The following is a 10,176-nucleotide window of genomic DNA, read 5'->3' as shown; positions in this document are numbered from 1 at the left end:
CCTAAACTCTGTCACTAAAAGTTGGAGGTTGCCCTTAGCTACTTGGAGGCTTGTGAGATTCCATTTTTATTAAAATATTTAGAGAATTACACTAGCTTTGGCTAAAAATGGCGCCGCAAATCAAAAAGGCACAGTTACTTTGGAGAATCCATTTGGCAGCCCCAGTTCTCTAAGTACATACATTTAATTTTATGGTTTGTTATACAAATCATTTGAACTCATCGCATCAGAGGGAGCCCATGTATTTTGGAAACTCCTGTAAACTAAGAGCAGACATTCTTTGGGCTGTTTTGTTCTTACTTGTAAGGGAGAAATGTCACTTTAGATTTCAACGCTGACTCACAGAGAAGCCATTTCCCTTTTCTCATTTCCACATCCATGCTAACTTAAGTCCTAATTGCTTCATATCTTCTTGGCTCTGAATTTTAGATAGTGGAGTCAGATCTTCATGTAATCCAGAGTCTCAGAGTCTGCAACTTCTGCAGCCAGGAAAGTGCCTTATATAAGAGTGTTGTTAAGGTGGAGAGTTTGAGTGGGGGTGAGCGTGGAGGCTGCTATGGTGATGACATTATTCCTAGATCATTAATGACCCCGACACACGAGAAGCCGTGTCTGAGTATGTGTGGGTGTGTGTATTTTCTAAGGAGAGGAGGTTAGATTATATTTCCATTTTTTTTCATGGTCACCAGTTTTTTTACCATTTGGTTTCAGAAAATTTAAATCTTCAGCTTTGATGAATTACAACCCGTGGCCAACAAACTCCCCTATATCCTCAAACTCTTGGCTGGATTCCCCTCACTTTTCCCTGAATCGTGTCTCTTCTCCAAGGAAACAATATTCTTGAAGCCCCCTCGATTTCAGTCTGTTTTTTCTCCCATACCCCATGTAACTCAGGGTGGAAAGATACTTCTTTTTCCTCTTTCATTAACAACAGGACTTTGAGATCTTTATACTATTCCCTTCATGTTATAGCTCCTTTGCAGCCCATGTCATCTGTCCATCCATCCATCTATCGACCCACCCGCACATCCATCCATTCAACACATATTTGTTGAGCGCTTTCTACCAGGAATTTTTCTAGGAGCTGAGGATACAGTGGTGAACAAGCCGAGCATGTCCCTGGTGGCACAGAGATTACAACAATAGCCAAATAAACATTAACTACAGTGTCAGAAAGTGAAAGTGCTATGAAGAAAAATTGCAGTGGCTATGAGACTGGGCCTCTCAGATCTCCTTCTGCAGGATGTGTGAGTGACTGAGAGCTCCAGCAGCCACGTTCTCAAATCCATTGCTGTGCTGCCTGGGACCCTGCTTCACAGGGTCTGCTCTCTGCCAGTAACTGAGCATGGCAGGGACGTTAAGATGGATGCAGGGAGCTTTAGCTGGAGTACTCTCTGAAGGTCTTGTGGAAATTTTCTTAGAAGTGTATTGTAGTCTAAGACCCTCCCCCTCACCTCCCTCCCTCCCTCCCTCCCTCCCTCCCTCCCTCCCTCCCTCCCTCTCCTCCCTTCCTCCCTTCCTTCCTTCCTTCCTTCCTTCCTCCCTCCCTTCCTTCCCTCTCTCCTTCACTCAGGAGCAGACCTTCATTGCAGCTCTTCCAGCCCATTCCAGTTACAGTAAGTCCCCTACATATGAGCCTTCAAGCTGTGAACTTTCAAAGATGCGATCATGTGTTCTATCAATGTCAGGCGTGAGTGAGACTGCAGCTTGCCCTCCGTCTACTACTGCTGAGGATCCTTAAGCTCTACCATCTCCCACCTCCTCTCCCTCCTCCAGTCAGTAACTCTTCTTGCCTGTTCACTTGATGCCAGCCCCTGTATGCCAGCTGTTGTACTGTACTACTGTACTTTGCAGGGTACTGTACTGTAAGATTAAAAATGTTTTCTTTATTTTTTGTGTGTTTGTTTTTTATGTATTATTTGTGTGAAAAGTATTATAAACCTATTACAGTACAGTAGCATATAGCTGATTGTGTTAATTGGGTACCTAGGCTAACTTTGTTGGACTTACAAACAAATTGGACTTATGAACGCGCTCTCGGAATGAAACTCTTTCGTGTGTAGGGGACTTACTATGCCTCCTTTTACTTTCTCATGTTTTCCCTGATAAAATTGTGCATTTCTTATCCCATCTTGGCATCTTTTTCCTAGAGGACCTGAACTAACACAAGACTAAGGCAGCCTGAAAGAAGCCTTGGAGGGCGTACTTTAGATAAGTGACCAGTAAAGGCCCCTCACGACAAGTGGCATTTGTTTAGGAACTTGATGGCAGTGAGGGGATGATCCATGCAAACACCTGGGGGAGGTAGCCTTCTGGAAGAAGGAAGAAGGAAGGGCACATGTGGAGACTTTGTGCCTTGGTTTTCTGAGGGGTCCTTTAAAACTGCTGAGGTGTGGGGAGCAAGATTAGGCAGATCTCTGGGCTCCCTCCAAACTCACTCCCATTTCGAGTGGCTCTACCTTTATCTGCTTTGCATATTTGGCTTCCCCGAAAATTTTAGATGAACAAAAAGTTCAGGTTTAAAAAAAGATACTCTGAAAACCAGTGTTCTGGATGGACTCTGTGATCTCTGCCCTATTTTATGACTCTATCAGTCGATTGGCTGTGGGAAGAATGGGCAGTGGAAGAAATTACCTCTATTTGGAAGCCTAATTGTTCAACAGAGATACTGGATTAGTGTGGGGCAGGTGTAGATAAGGGGAATTAGAGTAAGTGATTAAAGGACTTGATGCACGGAGTCTGGTGGAGGGAGTGGGGCTTGATAATGTGGGGGAATTTCATGTTAAGCTCTGAAGCCCTACAGTTGGATGGCAGCCAGAGGAGACTGGTATATATCAAGTAGGCAGAAGTGGACGAAGGATGGCCGGGACGGGGTGAGGGTTAAAGGGTTGTCCTCCATGTGCACTGGAGAGGTGTTTAGAGAAACAGTGGAGGATGACAGCTGTGCTCAAGGACTTTGGTTTCAACATGTAAAATATTAAAATTGCCCAGAAGAAAGTTGACAGAATTTACCTCTTTCTGGGGGGGGGGGGGGTTGATACCTGAACTTATAAAAATTTCCTGGCACTTTTTTAGTGTTAAAATTATATTTTTTTCCCCTGAGTTTTCAGTAGAAAGAGAGGTTGGCAGTAGTAATGCAAAGACTGAGCTGGCTGTGAGAGACTTTTTTTCCCCTCCAGCCCTGTTTTTTTTTGTTTTTTAGTTGAAGTATAGTTAATTTACAATGTTGTGTTAGTTTCGAGTGTATGGCAGAGTGATTCATATATATATATACACACACACACACACATATATATATTTTTCAGATTCTTTTCCTTTATAGGTTATTACAAGATATTGAGTATAGTTTCGTGTACTATGCAGAAGGTCCTTGTTTACCTATTTACTATATAGTAGAGTGTATATATTAATCCCAAACTTCTAATTTATCTCCCTTCCCCCCCACCCTCTGCTATCCCCCTTGGTAGCCATAAGTTTGTGTCCTATGTCTTTGAGTCTATTTCTGTTTTGTAAATAAGTTCATTTATATCATTTTTTTAAGATTCCACCTATAAGTGATAGCATATGATATTTGTCTTTCTCTGTCTGACTTACTTCACTTAATATGATAATCTCTAGGTCCACCCACGTTGCTGCAAATGGCATTATTTCATTCTTTATTATGGCTGAGTAATATTTCATTGTATATATACTACATCTTCTTTATCCATTCTTCTGTTGATGGACATTCAGTTTACTTCCATGTCTTGGCTATTATGAGTAGTGCTGCAGTGAACATTGGGGTGCATGTATCTTTTTGAATTAGAATTTTCTCCAGGTATTTGCCCAGGAGTGGGATTGCAGGATCATATGGTAACTCTATTTTTTTGTTTTTTAAGGAACCTCCATGCTGTTCTCCATAGTGGCTGCACCAATTTATATTCCCACCAACAGTGTAGGAGGGTTCCTTATTCTCCACACCCTCTCCAGCATTTATTATTTGTAGACTTATTAACGATGGCCATTCTGACTGGTGTGAGGTAATACCTCATCATAGTTTTTGTTTGTATTTCTCTAATAATTAGCGATATTGAGCATTTTTTCATGTGCCTATTGGCCATCTGTATGTCTTCTTTGGGGAAATATCTATTTAGGTCTTCTACCCATTTTTTGATTGGGTTGTTTGGTTTTTGATATTAATCTGTATGAGCTGTTTGTATATCTTGGAAATTAATCCCTTGTTGGTAGCATTGCTTGCAAATATTTTCTCCCCGTCCATAGGTTGTCTTTTCGTCTTGTTTATCGTTTCCTTTGCTGTGCAAAACGTTTTAAGTTTAATTAGGTCCATTTGCTTATTTTTGTTTTTATTTCCTTTACCTTAGGAAATGGATCAAAAAATATTGCTGTGATTTACATCAGAGTGTTCTGCCTATATTTTCCTCAAGGAGTTTTATAGAATCTGGTCTTACATTTAGGTCTTGAATCCATTTTGAGTTTATTTTTGTGTATGGTGTTAGGGAGTGTTCTAATTTCATTCTTTTTACATGTAGCTGTCCAGTTTTCCCAGCCCACTTATTGAAGAGGCTATCTTCTCTCCACTGTATATTCTTACCTCCTTTATCAAAGATAAGGTGACCATATGTGTGTGGGTTTATCTGTGGGCTTTCTATCATGTTCCATTGACCTATCTTTCTGTTTTTGTGCCAGTACCATACTGTCTTGATTCCTGTAGCTTTGTAGTGTAGTCTGAAGTCTGGGAGCCTGATTCTTCCAGCTCTGTTTTTCTTTCTCAAGATTGCTTTGGTTATTCGGGGTCTTTTGTGTTTCCATACAAATTGTGAAATTTTTTGTTCTAGTTCTGTGATAAATGCCATTGGTAGTTTGATTAGGATTGCCTTGAATCTGTAGATTGCTTTGGGTAGTAGAGTCATTTTCACAATGTTGATTCTTCCAATCCAAGATCATGGTATATCTCTCCATCTGTTTGTATCATCTTTAATTTCTTTCATCAGTGTCTTACAGTTTTCTGCATACAGGTCTTTTGTCTCCTTAGGTAGTTTATTCCTAGGTATTTTATTCTTTTTGTTGCAATGGTAAATGGGAGTGTTTCCTTAATTTCTGTTTCAGATTTTTCATCATTAGTGTATAGGAATGCAAGATATTTCTGTGCAATAATTTTGTATCCTGGTACTTTACCAAATTCATTGATTAGCTCTAGTAGTTTTCTGGTAACATCTTTAGGATTCTCTATGTATAGTATCATGTCATCTGCAAACAGTGATGGTTTTACTTCTTTTCCGATTTGGATTCCTTTTATTTCTTTTTCTTTGATTGCTGTGGCTAAAACTTCCAATACTATGTTGAATAATAGTGGTGAGAGTGGGCAACCTTGTCTTTTTCCTGATCTTAGTGGAAATGGTTTCAGTTTTTCACCATTGAGAATGATGTTGGCTCTGGTTTTGTTATATATGGCCTTTATTATGTTTTTATTTTTATTTTATTTTTTGAAGACACAAAACTTAATTTAATAGAAATTTTGTTTGTCGTTCTTACATTCTCAGTATGAGCCAAGCTAGAACCTGCTGTGCCACTCGGAAGTGGCCCAGTCTTGGGGGCAGGGGAGAAAGGAGAGAGGGAGGTCAGAGCTCAGGCCTTAGGAGCCCCATCCTTTCTCAGTGCTGGGGAGCTGGTGATGTCACCCTCTTCTCCTACCCCCCTGTGGGATCCAGGAAGGAGAGCAGATGGAACCTTGGGCCTGGGGCATCTCCTCCACACCACACCCCACCCCAGGTCCCCAAGTTGGAGGGGAACTAAGGGATCTGGGGAGATAAGGGGACAACAGAAAGCAAAGATGTCAAATCAAGAACGATGAAGGCCAGGGTTGAGGGCTGAAGGAGATTCAGAGACAAAACATCAGTTAAAAAAAACAAACAAACAAAAAAAAGGGAGGGTGGGAAACAAAACAAAATCCACCCCAAGTTGGAACCTGTCTGAAAAAAAAGGAAAGTTCTCCAGTCTCATAGAGACATTATTTTGCACGGTGCATGGCCGGCTCTGTGGCTGGAGCACTCAGGCCTCAGTCCAGCCCTGGAGGCAGCAGTGTGGCCCCTGCAGCTCACCCTTGGCCTGGCCAGCGGCAGCGTCTTCCTTCTCGTCCTCCACTTTCTCATCCTCATCCTCCCTTCTCCTCCTTTAGCCTCTGCTCTTCGTCTTGCTTGTCCTTCATTTGTTTTTCTGCTACCTTCATGACACCCCATGTCTCATTGCCAAACTCCTCAGCATATGCCTCATTGTTGGTGATGAGGAAGTTGTCAAAGATGGTGCCAGACTTAACCTGCCTGGAGATCAGAGATCCAAGCCCAGTACAGCAAAGTTTTCATAGGCGTAGATGTTGCTATCAGGGGAATACTCAGGGTTGTCGATCTCTGGGTGGATCCAAATGCCCTTGTAATCTGGGTTGTCAATCTGCCAGGGCTTCCACTCCCCCTTGGACTCTGGGTTCTGAATCACTGTTGGTTCCCATTCTCCACCCATCTCTCCATCCCAGTCCTCGGGCTTCTTAGCATCAGGGTCAGGAATGTGCTCAGGCTTGTCCCAGTCCTCAGGCTTGGAGTCTGTAGGGTCATCAATCTTGGCTCACTCGTCCCAGTCTTCAGGCTTTGCAGCATCAGGATCCTTTATCTTCTTGGGGGGCAAGAAATCCCAATCATCCTCCGAGGAGCCTGACTCCACCTGGCTGTTGTCAATCTTTAGCTCACAGGTATTATCAGGCCACACGATCAGCATGTAAAGGTGTGTGAATTCATCATCTTTGCAACGGATATCCTTGTTGATCAGCACGTTCTTGCCCTTGTAGTTGAAGATGACATGAACCTTCTTGGTGCCAGGGCCACAGATGTCCGGGCCAAACATGATGTTGTATTCGGAGTCTCCACGCATGTCTCTCTGGTCCAGACCATCTGGAAATAGCTTCAAGTAGCCACCCCCACAGTCGATGTTCCGTTCGCGTTTCACAGTGAACTGCACCACCAGTGTATGACCCTTATTGCTGAAGGGCTCGAATCTGGCCAACACAGTGTAAGACCGGGCACCCTGGCTTGTCTGCAGCCCTTTATCTTTCTCCTGGTCACCATAGAACTTGCCGGAACTGAGAACGAATTTGCCAAAATCCGATTGTGTTTGGATTCGATCCAGCACTCAGTCCACCCATTTCCATCCAGAAACTGCTCCTTGAAGTAAAGGGCGGGTTCAGCGGTGGCCAGGCCAAGAAGGCGGAACAACAGCAGCATGGGCAGCAGCATGGCGGGCTGAGGGGTTTGTGGTGCGCGGGCCCTTTAAGTCGCTTTTCGAGCAGTAGCTCTGCAGTAGGGACTGGCCTTTATTATGTTGAGGTAAGTTCCCTCTATGCCTACTGTCCGGAGGGTTTTTATCATAAATGGGTGTTGAATTTTGTTGAAAGCTTTTTCTGCATCTATTGAGATGATCATATGGTTTCTCTACTTCAATTTCTTAGTATGGTTTATCACATTGATTGATTTTCATATATTGAAGAATCCTTGCATTCCTGGGATAAACCCCACTTGATCATGGTGTATGATCCTTTTAATGTGCTGTTGGATTCTGTTTGCTAGTATTTTGTTGAGGGTATTTCCATCTATGTTCATCAGTGATATTGGCCTGTAGTTTTCTTTCTTTGTAACATCTTTGTCTGGTTTTGGTATCAGGGTGATGGTGGCTTCGTAGAATGAGTTTGGGAGTATTCCTCCCTCTGCTATATTTTGGAAGAGTTTGAGAAGGATAGGTGATAGCTCTTCTCTAAGTGTTTGATAGAATTTGTCTGTGAAGCCATCTGGTCCTGGGCTTTTGTTTGCTGGAAGGTTTTTAATCACAGTTTCAATCTCAGTGCTTGTGATTGGTCTGTTTATATTCTCTATTTCTTCCTGGTTCAGTCTCGGAAGGTTGTGCATTTCTAAGAATTTGTCCATTTCTTCCAGGTTTTCCATTTTATTGGCATATAGTTGCTTGTAGTAATCTCTCATGATCCTTTGTATTTCTGCAGTGTCAGTTATTACTTCTCCTTTTTCATTTCTAATTCTATTGATCTGAGTCTTCTTCCTTTTTTTCTTGATGAGTCTGGCTAATGGTTTATCAATTTTGTTTATCTTCTCAAAGAACAAGCTTTTAGTTTTATTGATCTTTGTTATCATTTCCTTCATTTCTTTTTCATTTTTTCTGATCTGATCTTTATGATTTCTTTCCTTCTGCTAACTTTGGGGTTTTTCTGTTCTTCTTTCTCTAATTGCTTTAGGTGTAAGGTTAGATTGTTTATTTGAGGTGTTTCTTGTTTCTTGAGGTAGGATTGTATTGCTATAAACCTCCCTCTTAGAACTGCTTTTGCTGCATCCCATAAGTTTTGGGTCATTGTGTTTTCATTATCATTTGTTTCTAGGTATTTTTTGATTTCCTCCTTGATTTCTTCAGTGATCTCTTGGTTATTTAGTAGTGTATTGTTTAGCCTCCATGCATTTGTATTTTTTACAGAATTTTTTCCTGTAATTGATATCTAGTCTCATAGCATTGTGGTCGGAAAAGATGCTTGATATGATTTCAATTTTCTTAAATTTATCAAGGCTTGATTTGTGACCCAGGATATGATCTATCCTGGAGAATGTTCCATGATCACGTAAGAAGAAAGTGTATTCTGTTGTTTTGGATGGAATGTCCTATAAATATAAATTAAGTCCATCTTGTTTAATGTATCATTTAAAGCTTGTGTTTCCTTATTTATTTTTGTTTTGGATGATCTGTCCATTGGTGAAAATGGGGTGTTAAAGTCCACTACTATGATTGTGTTACTGTTGATTTCCCTTTTTATGGCTGTTAACATTTGCCTTACGTATCGAGGTGCTCCTATGTTGGGTGCATAAATATTTACAATGGTTATATCTTCTTCTTGGATTGATCCCATGATCATTATGTTGTGTCCTTCTTTGTCTCTTGTAATAGTCTTTATTTTAAAGCCTATTTTGTCTGATACAAGAATTGCTACTCCAGCTTTCTTATGATTTCCATTTGCATGGAATATCTTTTGCCATCCCCTCACTTTCAATCTGTATGTGTCCCTAGGTCTGAAGTGGGTCTCTTGCAGACAGCATATATATGGGTCTTGTTTCTGTATCTATTCAGTCAGTCTATGTCTTTTGGTTGGAGCATTTAATCCATTTACATTCAAGGTAATTATCGATATGTATGTTCCTATTACCATTTTCTTAATTGTTTTGGGTTTGTTATTGTAGGTCTTTTCCTTCTCTTGTGTTTCCTGTCTAGAGAAGTTTCTTAGCATTTGTTTTAAAGCTGGTTTGGTGGTGCTGAATTCTCTTAGCTTTTGCTTCTCTGTAAAGGTTTTAATTTCTCTGTAGAATCTGAATGGGATCCTTGCTGGGTAGAGTAATCTTGGTTGTAAGTTTTTCCCTTTCATCACTTTAAATATGTCCTGCCACACCCTTCTGGCTTGTAGAGTTTCTGCTGAGAAATCATCTGTTAACCTTATGGGGATTCCCTTGTATGTTATTTGTTGCTTTTCCCTTGCTGCTTTTAATACTTTTTCTTTGTATTTAATTGTTGATAGTTTGATTAATATGTGTCTTGGCATGCTTCTCCTTGGATTTATCCTGTGTGGGAGTGTCTGAGCTTCCTGGACTTGATTGACTTATTTCCTTTCCCATGTTAGGGAAGTTTTCAACTATAATCTCTTCAAATATTTTCTCAGTCCCTTTCTTTTTCTCTTCTTCTTCTGGGACCCCTATAATTTGAATGTTGGTGCATTTAATGTTGTCCCAGAGGTCTCTGAGACTGTCCTCAATTCTTTTTTCTTTATCCTGCTCTGTGTTAGTTATTTCCAGTATTTTATAGTCCAAGTCACTTATTGTTCTTCTGCCTCAGTTATTCTGCTATTGATTCCTTCTAGAGAATTTTTAATTTCATTTATTGTGTTGTTCATCATTGCTTGTTTGCTCTTTAGTTCTTCTAGGTCTTTATTGAACATTTCTTGTATTTTCTCCACTGTATTTCCAAGATTTTGTGTCATCTTTACTATCATTACTCTGAATTCTTTTTCAGGTAGACTGCCTATTTCCTCTTCATTTGTTTGGTATGGTGGGTTTTTACTTTGCTCCTTCACCTTCTGTGTATTTCTCT

At 40.8% G+C, this 10,176-nt stretch overlaps 1 pseudogene; it reads right to left on the bottom strand.

Annotated features, from left to right (window-relative positions):
- Positions 1 to 6,045: 6,045 nt before the first annotated feature.
- LOC101278213 (calreticulin-like) lies at positions 6,046 to 7,326 on the bottom strand (annotated as a pseudogene).
- Positions 7,327 to 10,176: the final 2,850 nt, after the last annotated feature.

The sequence above is a fragment of the Orcinus orca genome, chromosome 17 (genome assembly GCF_937001465.1).
Source record: "Orcinus orca chromosome 17, mOrcOrc1.1, whole genome shotgun sequence".
NCBI classification, from domain to species: domain Eukaryota; kingdom Metazoa; phylum Chordata; class Mammalia; order Artiodactyla; family Delphinidae; genus Orcinus; species Orcinus orca.
The sequence above is the reverse complement of the archived record's forward strand: the minus strand, read 5'-3'. Positions and strand labels throughout refer to the sequence as shown.